This window comes from Grampus griseus (assembly GCF_964374135.1).
Source record: "Grampus griseus genome assembly, chromosome: 20".
NCBI lineage: Eukaryota > Metazoa > Chordata > Mammalia > Artiodactyla > Delphinidae > Grampus > Grampus griseus.
Window position 1 is genome coordinate 29,285,764 of NC_139014.1, and position 18,290 is coordinate 29,304,053.

The 18,290-nt window shown below is 46.1% G+C and overlaps 1 protein-coding gene and 1 long non-coding RNA gene across 3 annotated transcripts in view; one reads left to right on the forward strand and one right to left on the reverse strand.

The window, feature by feature from the left end:
- YPEL2 (yippee like 2) overlaps positions 1 to 10,221 on the reverse strand; it is a 62,905-nt gene extending 52,684 nt beyond the window's left edge. For both annotated transcript variants that reach the window (XM_082679695.1, XM_082679696.1), the window contains exon 1: positions 10,068 to 10,221. The gene's annotated coding sequence lies outside the window, so the exon portion shown is untranslated. The remainder of the gene's footprint in view (positions 1 to 10,067) is intronic.
- Positions 9,273 to 18,290, forward strand: part of LOC309838556 — a 57,159-nt gene continuing 48,141 nt past the window's right edge. Inside the window, exon 1 of the long non-coding RNA XR_014298362.1 lies at positions 9,273 to 9,351. This is a non-coding gene — a long non-coding RNA (uncharacterized lncRNA). The remainder of the gene's footprint in view (positions 9,352 to 18,290) is intronic.

An 18,290-nucleotide genomic window follows, 5' to 3' on the forward strand; every position in this document is an offset into this window, starting at 1 on the left:
CACCTTTTCTCAAGTTATTTCAGCCTCCTGCAAAGCCTTAACCTGTCTTCTCTGCCCGGGAAATGCCTGCTCATCCCTTAATATCCAGCTCAAATAAGACCCTAAGCAGAGCTGGGGACCCCCTTCTTCCAGCATGAAAAAAACTATTCTCTGGAATGACACTTTAACACACCACCGTTGTGTGTCTCCCAGACTGGAAAATTCCTGCAGTCAGAAGTCCAGTCTCTACCCGCCTTGGTTCCCCAGGACTCCTAGTATCCAGCACATTGGAGATTCTTGATAAATGTTAACTAACTAAACTGAATGACCATCACTGGCACCGTGCTGCCCTGTAAAGCTGATATTTTTTAGTCTCCTTGCTTTGCCACTATCCAGTACAATTTAAAATACTGAATTCTGAGCATTACATGGGACTCACACGCCATTAATGCTCCACAAAGTTTGGAAACTAGCAAACTCTTATGATGTAAACTTACTTGGGCTGCAAGTCCTGAGTCCTGAGGCTGCAACTCAGGACTGTGGAGCCATATCTCTGATGGGCCACACCACAAGAACCTCTGATGGTTTTACCCAGCTGCTGTCTGACGGCAGAAATATTTCCCATGCTGTCTCACCTGGGCCTTCCCACCATTTCTGTGTGTCACCTAGGGCAGCTTCCCGAGGGACCCTCCCCAGGCTGGCAGCAGCTTCTGGACCCCTAGAGAAACCCTTCCAGGTTGATCCCCACAACCCCCCCACGGCAGTCTGAGCTGCTGTTCTAGGCAAGACTGAGCCAGGGAAAACGCAGTGGTAGACTTGGTGCAGGCTAAGAGGGAAGGGGTCCCTCCGTCCTGCCTCTGCTCCACATTTCAGAGAAACCAGATCCACCCTTTTCTGCAGCTCCCAGAGACTGCCGCCCTCGGCATCAGTCCTGCACTTTGTATTTGGCCATGGTCAGAGATGATAATCCTGGTCAACACAAAGCGAATACTTTCTTCCCATGATCTCGGACCCAAAGAGAGATTGGGTCCACTCCTCTGTCCCCAGACAAGGCTACACTTGAACTGTAATGTAAAAACAGACATTTAGAAGATCTATCAAGAAAACAACGTCTTGAAAAGCAGAGTAAGAGATGGCCAGTCTTCAGGCTACTTCACCAGGGAACCCTCCCTTTAGCCTCCTCCAACACCCACTAAGTCAGGCCCCCGATTCCAGAGGCATAGCACTTTTCACAGTTGTAGTTTTATTGAGATGATTATTTGATTGTCATCTGTGTCCCACACACTCAAATATCCAATATTATTTACTGACTAAATGAATGTCTTTCGGAATATGGGCACTGTGTGACCTTGATTTCTCTTTAACTGCTGCTCCCCGAGGGCACAGCTGGGGCCTCAATTAATTACAAACCATCCATCCCAAATCTGCCAATAAATTTCTATTGTTCAGCTGTCAGCATGCCTTTGGCTTTCTCACTTTAATCTCCCATTTCAAATAAATCCAAAACTCTAGACTCTCACATCTGTGGCTGGGCTCCCTGCCTTTCCACGACTGGAATTTGGAAATTGAACTTAAAACTCAAGAGAAAAAAAGGGCAGAGGCACTTTCAAAAGGATGCCTATTGTATGTCCAAAGTCCCAGCCATCACCAACCCAAAGATGGATGCATTTTGTTCTAAGAATTAAACTGTCATCTAGCGTTGCCATTTATTGAAGCAGCGGAAAATGAATAGGGTGGGGAAGACAGACTGATTCTAGAGCAAATTTCTGGATTTCTCCTATTATGGGAATGGGAGATAGATTTTAATAAGAAAGACAGCTTCTTTTCCTTTCAGGCCTGGCACACTAAGGGGAGCCATGCACATTGCCAGTGCAGCTTTTTCATATAATTTAGAAACCTCCACAAAGCTAGTAGTTTATGGGTCAATCTTCCCACTAGGCTGTGTGCTGTTCCTGACCACATCCAGAGACCATGTCTGGTTAATCACCCATCATAGCTAGCCCAAAGCCCCACTGGCACCAAGAGCTCAGAAAGTGTTGGTTGAAGGAGGGTGGGAAAGGAGGGGAGGAGATAGGGAGAGTCATCTGAGGCCCTTCAGCAACTGTCAGTAAGCCTCCAGGACTCTACAATTTATTAATTTCGTACTATGGGCCCATAAGGGGCCAAGTACTTGATATGCATTATCTCAGTCCTCACAACAACCCAGAGAGGCAGGCATTATGATGATTACTCCTATTTGAAAGATGAGGAAAAAGCTCAAGAGAAGTTAAGCAATTTGCCCAAGGTCACTCTACTAGAAAGTACCATAACTGGGATCCTGGGAACAGCCCCCCTCAACCTCCACCCCCCAGGGGATCCTTCAACCAAGACATGACAGAGGGGGGTCTGAAGATGTGCATCCTTGGTACTTGAGCCCTCTAAAAGGAGCAGACTATCTCCCAGAGGGAGAGTCTAAGTCAATTAATTACAATGCAAAACAAAGATGTCAAGTTCTCTTAAAACATCTTCAGGCTGTCAGGGTTGGCTCAATGCATCAACTTGTAATTGCAGAAACCTGAGAAAACAAATAAGGGAAGGGAATAACCTGAATCAGAAGGTGGGACAACAGATTAGGCACAAGAAAAAGCTAGTTTTCAGTTCTTATCATCTCTTCATGCTAATGGGATATTTAGCTTTAAGGCTGCAGGCATGTGCGGGATACTTCTTCCCTCCAATCCTAAATAAAACAAATTAAGAATCATGTAAGCAAAACTAACCAAAAGCCCTATCTAATTTATATTTACATAATACACATGTTTATACCATTAGCACAGCAAATGCTGAAAGAGAATTCATTTCTACTTTATGGTCCATTTGGTGGTGGGTCACCTTAGGTAGGGACCCCCAACAGACAAAGACCAAAATGGTGATAAAAGAAGAGATAAAGGGAAAACAAACATAATGGATGACACACAGGAACATACAAACAAAAGAAGAAAAGGAAGAGGCAAAAATAGAAACTAAGGGAAAGGAGGCCAAAGGTTAAGGATGTTTAGTAGTTGGTATCTGCCAGGGAGAGCAACTACCTTAGTGATTTCCAGACCTCAGACGTGTGTGGGGTGGTCTGCATTAGGAAAACCTGGGAAATTGGGGTGGGGGAAGTGTAGGTATTAAATTCTGATTTTATAGGCTTTTGGCTGGGCCAGGAATTCTTAAGGCAACCAGGTTTGAGAATCCCTAGGGATAGTCTCACTTTTTTTTTTGCGGTACGCAGGCCTCTCACTGCTGTGGCCTCTCCCGTTGCAGAGCACAGGCTCCGGACGCGCAGGCTCAGCGGCCATGGCTCATGCACCCAGCTGCTCCGCGGCATGTGGGATCCTCCCGGACCGGGGCACGAACCCACATCCCCTGCAGCGGCAGGCAGACTCTCAACCTCTGTGCCACCAGCGAAGCCCTAGTCTCACTTTTGAGGATGCCTATTATCTATATCAGCTAGCCTTCATCCTCCAGAGTTCTACTGCAAATGTTAAGTCACGGTCCACATCTATGGAGCTCCTCTAAACTGTAGCAATGGTAGCCCAAGCAATATCTCCTTCCTGCATCTCATATGCCTCCTGAGCATTCCTCATACATTACCTGTCACGTCATTACCTCGGTGCCTTTGCACACACTGTTTCCCCTGGCGTGTTTCTGCATGTTTAAATCCTCTTCATTCTTCCCAGCCACATCTCCAAAATGCCTACCCTTCTTTCTGTATCTCTGTAATGAACTTAAACCCTTTCTACCTTGTACTCTGGTTACTGACATAGATGTCTTAATCACTCCTATTTGAGGATATGCTCTTAGGGGCAGGGGCCATATTATGACTTACCTTTTTCTCCCAAAGGTCTAATTATCTGTTGAATGATGAATACCCAGGAAAATAAAATAAAACAAAATAAAAGATTGAGTTTCAGCCCCAGGCCAGAGGTTCCTCTTCTCTATCTCAAAATAGGAATCAAAATTTTCCTCAGGCAGGATATGTTCCAAGCCTATGCTCTCTTGCCCCAGGTACTCCCACCCAGAACACCATGGGAAAACAAAACAAATCATTAGGCAGGTCAATATTTCCTATAACTAAATTTCATATCAGATAGAATAAAACCACTTTCTTCTGCCCAACCAAACTCAACCACTGTTCACACCCGGCAGATCCTGTTTGAGCCTCAGTGGCATCCATATGCCATCTGGATATCAAGCCTTCCTTTCATGGCAAGAAATAGCCGAGGGAACTCCAGACACTAGAGGCTAATTTCATTCTGAGCAGGCAAGCTAATTTCACATAAAACCCACTAAGTCTGGACATACTACATTCTCAAGACCATGGGGGAGGGCTGACTGCCCTGCAACTCAGGAGACAGGAGAGCTCAGTGCTGCTGACCCAGCCAGGAAACAGGAATCAGAGTGGCAGTGCCACAACTCATTGGCAGATGTTGCTTTGTCCCATCACAGAGGGAAGGAAGGCTTTGCCTAGTATTGAGACATTATGGGTAATTTAGAGTTTAAGTCAGAAGTTTGTACTTTTCCAGAATGTACAGGAGTAGTAAGAGCCTTGGACCTGAGAAATAAAAGATATGATTTACAGTCTGTACTTTGCCCAAATTAGTTCTGTCCTAAGCAAGTCCTTTTTGCCTGTTTGGGCCTCAATGTCTATATCTCTAAAATGTAACACCTAAAGTGGATTTTAATACCCAGTCCAGCATATATCTAATCAATAGAGTTATAAACCATTAACTTGAAAGCAAAGAAAATAAAATTATAGGGTTAACACTGGAAAAAATTGGGATGCAGGGCCCGACAGTTACTAAAGTCAAGCCACAAATTTGTTTCTCTGCTTCCTGGCAGCCAAAGCAAAAAAGAGAAACATGATCAGTTATATCCAATTGTCCACAAAGAAAAATCATGCCAGTTCCTTGGGAGAGGCAAAGCTTTTCCTAGCACTGGGTTCTGAAAGCAATTTCTCTGATTAACTTAACAGAGACATTAAGTGCAGTTGTAGCTTAAGTCTTCAACAATATAAATTCTTATAAGAAATGTAGTAGCAAGTTATATAAAGCTATTTTGGGCAGCGTCCCTCCATAAAGCAAAGGGCAGGACACCCAAGTTCATCTCAGTGAAAACAATTCTGGAGAGGCTGAGGTAACATGGCCCAAGTATGCAGCTTTCAGTTGGCCCGGCTTAATTCAAGGATAAAACTAAGACCAGGTAGACAACATATTCTTCCAAACACTTCTATAAATATTACTTCTTCCACATGGATGTTTATTAAGAGTTGGGTAGCAGTGTGCAATTAGATGACTTCTAAATTCCATTCCAGTTCTGATAAATCTAAGTGACATTTTTGGTCTTCATTTACTTACACTAATTTAAAATTTGGGAGTTTTCCCCCTCTTACTGCCCACTCCCAAATCAATGGATAGGGAATTCCTGCCAGTGAGAGAGGGAATCTGACTATTAATATTAGTCTTGTTATTAATAGCTAATACCAAGAGCTTATGTGCCAGGCTCTGTGTCTGGGTTCCCGTGCATTCTCTCATTGAATCTTCCCATCAATCCTGTATGATAGTAACTATTATTAGTCCCATTTTACAAATAAGGAACAGAGATGTAGAGAATTTTAGCAAATTGTCCTAGGTCACAGAGCTAATTATTCAGATCTTTCTGGTTCCAAAGCCAAGGCTCTTAGCTCTACTTATAGTGCCTAGTATTAATGAAATGTGATTACTGATAGAAATGCTTGTTTGTCAGAACAGTGAAGCCTAGAATAAGGCTTGTAGGGGAGGCAAGAGTTATTAACAACAAAAAAATAACAATGGAGCTTTTAGAGACTTTGGCAACCCATAAAAAAAATAAAAGGATGAAAAATATTGTGAAAAGCAGAAATCTCAAAAGAAAGGAATTCCAAGGAATTCCGAGGAAAAGAGAGTAAACTTCTTTTCCTCCTCTTCTCTTGATAATAAGTATTATTTCTTACTCTTAAAGACTCTAAACCTTGGCTCTCTTGGTCATTCATTCATTCCACCAACAATTAGATATTTATCCTGTGCTACTCCCTGCTAGGCACTGTCAGCAGTGAGCAAGACAGAGGGGCTTCCAATCCAGCCATCAAGTAGACAGTGCATTTCCAGATGGTATTAAAGTGCTTTGGAAAAAAAAAAAAATTAAGGGGATTAAGAAGGGCTGAGGGGCAGGGATGGAGGACTGTTCTAGATAACAGGTCAGGGAGGGGCTCTCTGAGACCCAAGTGTAGGAAGCCAATCATGCAAAAATTTGGAGACCAGTGACTACCAGTAGAAAGGCCCAAGGACAAAAACAAACTTTACTTGTTTTAGAAATCTCAGGAAGGCTAGTGCAGTTGGAGCTGGACTGAAGCAGAATGGACCAGGTGAGGGCTGGTAGGAGCTGGGGGGGCGGGGGGGGGGGGAGAAGTTGGGATGGGACGGGGGAGAGGTCTGCAATGCCTACAGGGAAAGGGGGTGGATTATTTCTGAAGGGCAATGTGAAAGTTGTAAACATGGGAGTGGCATAATCCTATTTACTTTATAAACCTCCAGTGCTGTATTTACAGCTCCCAGGGAAATTCAGGCAGGTGCAGTATCACCTTTTGTTAGGGATAATATCACTAAACTCTTAACAGAATCCCTTTAGCCTGTAGGCCCTGGCTTTCCATCATTGGATGCTAAAATTCAAAAGAACACTTCCTTTTCCAGAGCTTTATACCCCCCCATCATGCTAAGGGAATGCAACTGTCAGAGCAACTAGTGGTTTGGTTGACAGACCCTAGGGAAATGCCAAGATAATTTACAAAGAAAATTGATCCAGACCTCAATTTGAATCCCACCTGCTTTTCCTATCCTAGGATATGCCATCCTTTTGTTGTTTCCTTTTTTTCCATAGGCTCAAAACTAAACGTTAATGTGAGCTGCTTGACCAAACTGAACATTATTAAAGTTAATTTCAACAATCCTACAGTTAGTGTTCCCATATAAGGCATACCCTTGGCAGGAAGGACCACAGTTGAATTTGAATTTGGATAATTTAAAGTTCTCTTTGAAGCTAAATTGTAGCTTTGATAAATTCAAGGAAATTTCTTTTACCAACATGTTTGGACACAATAAGAGGGAAACATACAACATGTGGAAGCATCAGGTGTGTGTATGTTTATGCTTGAAAGTAGAGACAGAGGTAACAGCATCAGAAACCAGAATACTAACAAGATCCACCTGCACACAGGAGCTGAGCTGTTACACAGGAAAGAACCAGGGCTGAGGCAGGCAAGGGGTTGGGGAAACTTGCACCTCTTCTTATTAACTGTTGACAGACAAGCCCCTGGCTCCCCTCCCCATGCCTAACAAAAATAAAATCACCAGTCTGCCCTTCTCCTAGATTACACAGCCTGGAATACACAGATATTAAAATCAACCTTTTCTGCTGCCCAAACTGTTCATGTCCCAGGCGCAATGACTGTGTCATTGACTCAAAACCATTAAAGTCATTAAAATAGTGAAAATTCACATAAATCTGTGAATAATACAGCAGGCTCAACAGCACTACTCATGACCCCAACCCCACACACCTAGAAACATCCAGTGGTACAGAACCATGAACAGCAGCCCTCAAGTGGGCTGGAGTGCAGGGATGTGGGGAGGGAAGGGGGGCTATCTCTTAGGGCCAATGCCTCATGACAGCTGAAATCAAACAACACTATACCCTTAGACTAGCCTGGGCTAGTGTGACAGATGAGGGATCCTGGGTTTGCATAGAGTATGGCTCACATATCTGACTAAGGCTTTGCATTCTTCTTATCTAAGTTAATGTCTTTCATTGTACATTGCCCCCAATTCCCACTAGTTCAGGGTTTCTTATCAACCACCTGTCTCACAACCTCATGGCCCATTTATTAAAAATGTGCCCCACTGAGAATAAACATCTCCAGACTGGACTTACATACTGCATTTTTAAACACTACCTGGGTCATCTTTATGCAGATTTAAGTTTGAGGACCTCTGCTCTACAGCAATGTTTCTTAAACTGTGGGCCGTGACCCGTTTGGTCAAGAAACCAAATAAATGAGTCATGACCAGCAGTTGATTTTTTTTTTTTAAGTAAGTAGGAAAAAATTATAAATAGAACACACTGCAGGTAGTCAGGGCAATTATTGTTTCTGGGAACTTATGCACTTGTGGACCTCTGTGCAGGGATGTAAAATGTATTCCTCACTGTGGATCCCACTCAGAGTTTGAAAACCACTATCCTAGAGGGAAAAAGGAAAACAATATTCTTGCACATGCGTTTATTTTCATTTTCCACCCCTAATTCCAAGCTTCTGGAGTTTAGTTCAAGCACAAGATATCAAGACAGAAAGGCTGTTATCAAATCCTAAACTGATAAGGCAAAGCCAAACTAAGGAGGGGGATGAGCCCAAGGCCCACACTCTGCTCCTGCCTGAGACCCTTATCATGGAGCTGGGGATAAGGAAAGGTGCCAAAGAGAAATTTGCACAACTCTCCTCAGGCTGGACCTGTTCCTTGGTAAAGAACCTGTAGCCACTCACTGTCACAGTTTAGAGGAATTAAAATGTTCCCCATGGGGGGGAATGGGGGGTCAGAGGAGGCTCAGTCTCAGTATAAGGGATAGACAGAAGTCAGGTTCAACTCATCTTTGCAGTCCTGTGGCAGTGACGAGGTCAAAGGAAAGTCAGGAAAGGGTGAATGGTCAAGTCTCACCCCAGCACCAGCGACATGAGTTGCCTTGGACAAGTCGCGTAACCTCTCAGTTCCCTAGGTTCCATGCATGGCTAATGTTCTGGGAGCAAGTGGGGCACACGCAATCAGACAGCTTCCCTTCTTGCCCAATGCTCTAGGACAGGGAGTCCCATCTTGCACATCTTGCCTGACCAGAAGAGAGGAACATGGGAGGAAGGGCAAGGGGGAAAAGATGGTAGCTAGCTGTGTTGTTAGCTTTCAGACTCACCAGAAGCAAGGACTTACTGAAAAGAGCCTCAAGACCCCAGGAGAGCAAACTGACAAGGAGGCCAGAGAGCAAAAAACCCAGCGAAGCCCAGGAGCATTTTCCCGTGCCATTCACAGCCGCGGGACTGCGGGAGGGTCAGCTACATAACAGAAATAAACGGAGGACACTCACTCACTTGGCTTTGTAAGCTCTCGTAAGCTGAGAGTGAAGTCAGAGGTGGCAGTCTCCTGGGCTGGGTCCAAAAGAACAGGTGGTTCCCCCCACCCGCCAACTAGAGAAAAGCCACCACTTGGGTAAAGACATCCAGAGGAAGTCAGCGGCCGAGGGTGAACTGGAAGCAGTGAGAGATCGGCGCTGCCCCTCAGCGCAAGTTCCCGAAAGGTACTCGCTGGAGAGGCCCCTTAATTCCGTCGGGCAGGAGTGAACTCGCGCCCACCCCTTTGGCAAGGGCACTGGGGAGGCGCCGGGAAGCGGCCAGGCAGGAACTCGGCTGCGGTTACCTCGGCCCAGGGCCGGCCAAGCGCTCCTCGGAGTCTTGAGGGCAGCCAGTCCCCCAAAGGCGGGGGCACCGAGGGCGGCGCCCCCGGACCCAGTGTCTCCAGCGGACACCCAGCGACACCGGGGACCGAAAACGCCCGAAGCTCCCACCCTGCCCCCCACAGACTCCGAACCCGCGGGAACTATGCTCAGGAAGAAGCAGCGACCAGGTCTCCAGGTCACCCCCCTACCGCCCCGCCAAACCGCGCGCGCCCTACTAGCCCCGCTCCTCGCACAGGTCCCGGGCCCCCGACCTGGGAACCCATGCCTTCTCGGCTCCTACCGCGGGCCGCCGCCAAGGCCCCGGCAGTGTTTGTAAACAAACCGGTCACGTGGCCCCGGCGGCCCGCTCCCCGCCCCCTGTGCCCGCGGCCCCCAGGGTGACCCCCCCACCGGACCCCGCCTCGGCCGCGCTGGGCAGAGGGTGCCGCGCGCTCCGGGGGAGCCGGGCCGCAGGGACCACGGGACCTGCGCCCAGTGATGGGGGGTCGGGCGCCCGCGCTGACAGCGCGCCCCACGCCCACGCACGCCCGGCTCGCTCAGTGCTCGCGTCTGCTTACCGGGCAGCAGGCAGCCCGGTCCGGCCAGCTCTGAGCTTGGCTCCGCGGGGGTGCGCAGCAGCAAAGGACCGCCCGGCCGGATCCCGGGCTCTGGGCGCGCTCTTAAAGCCACAGTCTCCGCCACTGCCGCCGCCGCCACTCCGCATCCCTCCGAGTCGGGGCCGGGGGCTGCCTGGTGACGGACGCGCCCCCGCGCCTATCCCCTCGGCTCAGCACATAGCAACACGCCGCGGGTTGGCTGGGCCCGGCCGCAGCCCATCCGTCTTGAGCCAATCAGCGAAGGACGGAACTCCGCCCCCTGCTTCCCCTACCTCCCACCCCCCACCTCTCGGCCCTGGCAGGGCTTGGGTGAGGGGAGTGTGGCGAGTGCCCGGCCAGGCCCTATGAGGCTCAGCCAGCGGAGCCTGGCCAAGCAGGGCAACTGGCCGGAGGAAGAGGGAGAAAGGGTGATGAGGATGGGTAGGCTCTCGGCGCTCGGGAGGAGGCCGTCTATTTGGGTTTGGAGTTTGTGCCCGCTTCAAGGCTGGAATTTCCAGAACCCGGGGTAGGGAGAGGGGAAGCTTTATAGTGCTTCTTCTACTCTCTAACTCCCTCCTCCCACCGTAGGTATCCCTAACTCAGAGGCTAAGTTACCTGAGGAAGCTCTTGGGAACCGGGGCAGTTGAATTAAATAAGACAGTGCCAGCCCGACGGGGCCCAGCCAGGACCTACTCAGAAGCAAGGCATTTCCCCTTTTCTCTCTGCTCTCTCAAATTTGGCGAATTAAAAGTAGGAACGAGGCATTACAGGAATTGGAAGGTACCTAGCCCCCAACTGCTGCTGATTTTCCAAGGCTTTTAAAGAGAAATGGTACGCCCCGGAGAGTAGGATGGTCAGTGATCATAGGGGAGGCGCCCACGTTCTGGGTCAGTGGAGTGGTGCTTTTCAAGGAAGAGAAGGTTAAAAAAATAAGCCCAGGGCAGTCAGGAAATCTAGGGAGGCACCAGGTGGGTGGAGTGGGGCAGTCTCCCAGCAAGAAAAAGGTCAGTTTGAGAAAGAATGCTGCCAGGGATCAGGGGCAGAGAGCAACCCAGCCTTTTCAGTTGGCCACTGTTAGTTCTGCAGTTCCTCAGAGAGCAGTAGGAAATGCGATGTTTTATTGAGCTGCTGTCAGAATGCGAGATGCTTCTGGGGGTGCTGCTGACTTCAGCCCTCTTCCCCACTGGTTTGCACATAAATGGAGAATGGTACGGGGTAGATCCCCAGGTGGCTCAAACTTCACCGCAACGCCACCTGGCAGTCTTTAAAATATATTTGATTCAGGGACTTCCCAGACGGTCCAGGGGTTAAGACTGCGCTCCTAGTGCAGGGGGCATGGGTTTGATCCCTAGTCAGAGATAGATAAATAGATAGATATTTGATTCAGTTAATATATTTTGCATTCAAATTGTATTCAGTTAATATACCTTGCATGGTTGGATGTGAATCCAGTCCTAATGTTAATAAAACGATAGTAAAAGCAACAAAAAATACCTCAAAAAATCGGTATCATACACATGTATCAGTCTCAGTGTAAGCAGTTTCAGTGTAAGCAAGAACACCTTGTCACTGTTCACAGTTGACAAAGTTGGAAAGTTTAAAACAGATTTTTTTAAAATGCTTTTCAGGTGAGAAAGAATCATGAACAAGAAACGTTTAATACTTAATCTATGAAGAGGTGGTGGATTCTTTAGAGTTTGATTTCTGCGCTCATCTGCCTCTTGGGCAAATTTCTTTGTCTCTCTAGGCCTTGGTTTCCACAGTTTAAAACAAAGAAAATTGAAATAGGATGATCTCTAAAGTCCCTTACCTCTCCAAAATCTAATCAGGGCCAGAAAGTCAAACTCGTTACAATGTTTCAGCAATATTCTCCTAGTGAATATTCATGTTGCCAGATCACCACTCCCCAACAGTAGATGTTGCATTAGTTTAACACCCTAGGATATTGGTATGTTATGTAACAAGATTGGTGGCTACCGTTTTCTGTTTAAATAAAAGATAATGTGAGCTAAGGAGGACAAGCCTGGTGGGGTGGTTCAAGAGAGAGATGTGAGGACCCCTGCAGGCCTGCCGTGTGTATGCAGGGAACTGGAAGAGGCAGCGGGACTTGCAAGACCTGGAGACAATAGAACCAGCCGGCAACCAACCAAAAAAAGGGTGTACTAAGGTTGATGGTGCCTCCTCCCAGGCAGAAGAGCCAAGCACTGTGAGTTGTTAGGCCAGAAGGTAGAAGTGAAACAAAGTAGGAGAAGCAACTTCTCTTCCTCTCTGAAAGCACCTCGAATGGCCCCTCAGTACACATTTACTCAGTGCCTATTCTGTGCAGAACTTCCTGCTTGGCTTGGATGGTAGTTTTCTGAAGAATCTACCAAGAGGAGAGACCCTGAGGCCTAGGGAGAGTGTGTGAGAACTGACAGATATTTATCCCGTAGGGCAAAAATGAGGTGGAAAAAATATAGGGAGAGAAGTAAGTAAATTTGTTCAAATGTAGCCAGAGGGCTTTTTTTTTCCCCCTAGCAGTAAAAGTTTGAGAAGTTCCTAGCCTCGCAGACAGGATATCAGCTTGGCTTTGTCAGTGGCCCAGGACCCTTGTCTCCTCTGTGTGTGGCCAAATTCATTCATTGCCAAAGCCTTCCCAGCAATTATTTTCCAGCATCCCCTTTCTCCAATCCCACATTCCTACTGTTGCCACATTGACATCACTACTACCGTGAAAAGGTCACTTTTATGTGCTCATCTTAACTTCTCATAGCATTTGACATGATTCCATCCTCCTTTCCCTCAACCCCCACCACCAGTGCATCAGCAGGTCCTGTCAGCTCTACTTCAGAAATACATATTTGCTCTGAACACGTCTGTCTCTGCTGCTACCACCCTGGTCAGAGCCACCAACACCTCTTGCCTAGATGTTGCAACAGCCTGCCAACTCACCTCCCTGCTTCCAGTCTCTACACAGCCGCCAGATGGTAGTTCCTCAAAACAAACTCCTTACGATGGCCACAGGGCCCTACTAAGCCAACCTCTCTGGTCTTTCCCTGTTGCTCCTTTGCTCATGCTGCTCCAGTCAAGCTGGCCACCTTTCTGTTCCTCAAATACGCTGGGCCTGGTCTTGTTATAGTGTTTGTATTTGCTGTCCCATCCACCTAGAACACTGTCTCCAGAAGGCTGCCTCCTCACCGCTTGGTTTTCAGGTCAAACATTTCCTCCATAGAGGCCCCCCCGATACTTACATGCCCCCCAGGGTACCCTCTATTCTACCTACTCCCAACTTTTCTTTCTTTTTTCTTTTTAAATTTTATTTATTTATTTTTGGCTGCATTGGGTCTTCGTTGCTGCGTGCGGGCTTTCTCTAGTTGTGGTGAGCTGGCTTCTCACTGCCATGGCTTCTCTTGTTGCGGAGCATGGGCTCTGGGGCGCCGGATTCAGTAGTTGTGGCTTGCAGTCTCAGTAGTTGTGGCGCACGGGCTTAGTTTGTCCGCGGCATGTGGGATCCTCCCAGACCAGGGCTCGAACCTGTGTCCCCTGCACTGGCAGGCGGATTCTTAACCACTGCACTGCCAGGGAAGTCCCGCAACTTTGCATAACACATATCTCTCCCTGAAATTACTTTCTTCGTGTTTTTATTTGTTTTCTGTCTCACCCACCTCTGAAGTGTAAACTCCATGAGAGCGTCCGGGACTTTGTCTGTCTTGCTTCCTGTTGTATCCCCAGTGCCAGCAACAGTTTCTGGCACTCAACCAATACTTGTTGAATAAATAACTGAACAAATGAATGAATATGTGCATCACCTCCTACACCATCTCCTGCAGTTTCTTTCACTTCCCTATATCTCCTTTCCGTCTTTGCTCTTTCCTCATTCCATCTCAAAGCCTTTTGCTTGATGACTCAATCCAAAGATCAGATCAAGTGTCACTTTTCTGGAAGAGTTTCCCCTAACCTCTCTAGAAAAACTAATCTTTCTCTTCTCAATACCTTCCATAGCACTGTATTCACAACTCTATTACATCACTCAGCACTCTACACTCCTTAGTAAGGGTTCTCAGTTATCCATTCTCTCTGCCAGTTCCTCCTGGGCTGCAACCTTATCAGATCGTCTTTGTATGTTTAGCACCTGGCACATGGCAGGCCCTCCCTCCAGGTTTATATTTGATTTGAATCCAGTAGGGATCCAAGCAGGAATGGATAGGTTCTGTCCTCAGAGTCTACTGATTAACAGATAACAGTCTTACTTCATAGTATGAAAAGATTAACCTGAAACTTTAGGATATTCTATAATGAAAGGAGCTGCCTACATTTTAAAATCACAGCACAATGGAAACTTCCTGAATGCTAAAGGCTACAGGCTGTCACACTACCATACCACCTGGGAAAACATTCCCCTCTGCCTGTCTGGGGAGGGGGAGTTGCTCCTCCCAGGCTTCACTCCCATCTCCCCCCACAAGGAAAGTCCCATGACGTTACATCACAGAGGAGGGCCTGGTGCCATTTTCCTGCAGACACATCATGGCAACAGTGCTTTGTTTCTTTATGTACAATAAATGCTTTCTCTGATCCTTGTCCAAGTTCCTCACTTTCAGTCATGAAAGTGGCTGATTATGTGCCTTTCAGACTGTAAGTGGGTAAGGGTTATACATCAGCCCTCCTGAACACACTCTGAACAAAACAGCTGCTCTAATTTATTGAGCACATGTTGTGGACAGAGCAGTTTCTATTCTATCTTGTTATATTTAATCCTCAAAGCAACCTGCAAGATAGGTATTTTCCCCCATTTTTTAAAGAAGCTGATCCTATGGAATTTGAACCCTAATCTATCTGGCTTCAAATCCCATTCATTCTCTTTCTTCTACACCATCAAAGAGGACAAATGCTTCTCTCCTCTCCTCTTCAAATATCCCAATCCCTTTTACAAGGAAACTCATCTGAACATCAGACTACCCAACAAAGCAAAATTCAAAGTGCCCAGAAACAAGAGGTGTAAGGGCTTAGCACTTCCATCCTGAAAACAACAATGGAAACTATAATATTTACGTGGTGTTTCCTGTGTTCTGGGAGCTGGTACAGACACTTTACATGCATTGCTTAATTTAATCCAACCTTCACAACAACCTTATGAGGAAGATACCAGTGGGTCTACATACCTTAACCACAGTTCCAAAATCCAAAAAGCTCTAAAAATTAAAAGTAAGCTTGACACAGCTCATATGGAACAATAACAAGTCAATAGTATTCAATAACTAAAATCTGGGGACTTCCCTGGTGGCGCAGTGGTTAAGAATCCGCCTGCCAATGCAGGGGACACGGGTTTGAGCCCTGGTCTCGGAAGATCCCACATGCCGTGAAACAACTAAGCCCGTGTGCCACAGCTACTGAGCCTGAGTGATACAGTACTGAAGCCGGTGCGCCCATGCTCTGCAACAAGAGAAGCCACACAGTGAGAAGCCCCCGCACCGCAATGAAGACCCAACACAGCCAAAAATAAATAATAAATAATTTTATAAAAAATAAAATAACTAAAATCTGTAGGGTAAAAAATATTTGGGAGGATACAGGAATTGTATTTTCCTTCTTTATTTTCACAAGCTACTAATAGTACTCTCATTGAGTATCTTTTAATTTCCAGTCCTTCCCATGTGGGCTAGTCTCAGTATTTGTCTAATCAATATGTTATATGTCATAATCAGTTACAGTACCATTGAGGATGTCTCTCTTCTGCACAATTAAAAAAAATTTTTTTTTATTTTTATTTTTGGCTGCATTGGGTCTTCGTTGCTGCGTGTGGGCTTTCTGTAGTCGTGGCGAGCGGGGGCTACTCTTCATTCCGGTGCGCGGGCTTCGCATTGCGGTGGCTTCTCTTGTTGCGGAGCACAGGCTCTAGGTGCGCAGGCTTCAGTAATTGTGGCGCTCGGGCTCAGTAGTTGTGGCTCACGGGCTCTAGAGCACAGGCTCAGTAGTTGTGGCACACGGGCTTAGTTGCTTCCTGGCATGTGGGATCTTCCCGGGCCAGGGATCAAACCCGTGTCCCCTGCATTGACAGGCGGATTCTTAACTACTCTGCCACCGGGGAAGTTCCCTGCACAATTTTTAAATTGATGTAATAAACCATAGAAGATTTTCTTATGCTCCACTTTCAAAAAACAAAAAATTTGACATAGCTCATTTGATGGCAAACTTCAGCTGACATGAGGTCATCCATAGGCTTTATTAATCTCATCTAGTATGTTCATATGTTTCTTAGAGGAATATTAATGTTCGGAAGAGCTCATACTCCCTAGTGTTTTATGTAATATGCAGTATATGCACTGAAAGTTTCTAGAATCTAAAACACATCTATGCCAGCGTTTCAAATATGGGATTGAGGACTACATTATTATCCCTACTTTACAGATAAGTAACTTAGGTTCAGAGAGGTTAAGTAACTTGCCCAAAGTGACACAGCTAGTAAATAGTAGAACTACAATTAGAAATATGTCTGAATCTGTGAAAAAAAATATTTGGAACACATGTGACAGACTAAGGGCTAATTCTTCTGAAGGCAAAAATAGGAAGTGACAATTCACAGTAGAGGAAAAAGAAATAACTTGTAAAGATGTGAAAAAATATTCAGCTATAGTTATAACAAGAAAAAAAGTAAATTAAAATTACAATGAGGTACTATTTTTATCTTATCAGATTGGAAAGTAGTAAAAAGCTCAATAACACTGTGTTGGAGAAGATGTGACAGAACAGCCACTCATATGTTGTTTGCAGTAAAGGTAAATTGGGACAGTTTCTATGAAGGGCAATTTGACAACCTCTCTCAAAATATACTCAGAAATTTCACTTGTAGGAATTTGTCTTTAAGATAGACTCACGCATGTGCACAAAGATGATATTAAAAGATATTGTAATATTGTTAGTATTAGCAAAAACTCTGACTCTCTGGGAAATGTAACTTTGCAGTTGATTAAAGCCCAGAAATTTTTTTTTTTTTTTTTTGCGGTACACGGGCCTCTCACTGTTGTGGCCTCTCCCGTTGCGGAGCATAGGCTCCCGACGCGCAGGCTCAGCGGCCATGGCTCACGGGCCCAGCCGCTCTGCGGCATGTGGGATCTTTCCAGACCGGGGCACGAACCCGCGTCCCCTCCATCGGCAGGTGGACTCTCAACCACTGCGCCACCAGGGAAGCCCTAAAGCCCAGAAATTTTACAACGCTCTAAAACTGATAATGGGGGATGATTATTTTTTTCTGTTCAATAGAAGAGAACCTCAAATGTTATTATTTTCACCCTATAGGACATTAGCCAGTTATCTACCAAAATTAGCAAAGTTATTTCAGAATTTCTTTTTATCCACTGACTTTACGATTTTCAACTTGCATATTATGTTTTGAACTCACTTGTCATCCTGGTGGTTTCTTCATTAATGAGTTAAATAAAACTTTAATATACAGTTTCTGTGCATTTATATTGGAAGTATGATTTTCATCTTTTAAAACTAATGCTTTGAAATAACCTAAATCCATCCATAAAGGACTGGTTGAATACATTACAATGCCTCTGCATGAAAGAATACTCTGCAGCCTTTAAAAAGAGGCAGGTTTATACATAGCTACTCCATGGGGGCAAGGATCTTTGTTTGGTTCCCCAATGAACCTAAGCACCTAGAATAGTACCTGGGCACATAGGGTTCTCAGTTTGCTTCTGGCTGTGATAACAAACAATTCCAAAATATCAGTGGTTAACCCACACATACACACAAAACACATTTATTTTTTTCTCATGGATATGTCAGGTAGCTATGGTGGCACTGCTCCAGGCTGAGGGTCACAGGCTGGGTTGAGGTTGTCTTCTAGTGTCTTCTTGTTTAGGGACCACGGATGTATAAGTACATGGTAACATACAATGCCTCTTAAAGCCTCTACTTTGAGTGACACATTGTCACTTAGGCCTGCAATCCACTGGTCAAAGAAAATCATGTGGGCAAGGGCTTCCCTGGTGGCGCAGTGGTTGAGAGTCCGCCTGCCGGGTTCGTGCCCCGGTCCGGGAGGATCCCACATGCCGCGGAGCGGCTGGGCCTGTGAGCCATGGCCGCTGAGCCTGCGCATCCGGAGGCTGTGCTCTGCAACGGGAGAGGCCACAACAGTGAGAGGCCCATGTACCGCAAAAAAAAAAAGAAAATCATATGGCCAAGTCCAAAGTCAAGAGAGAAGAGAAGTATACTTCACCT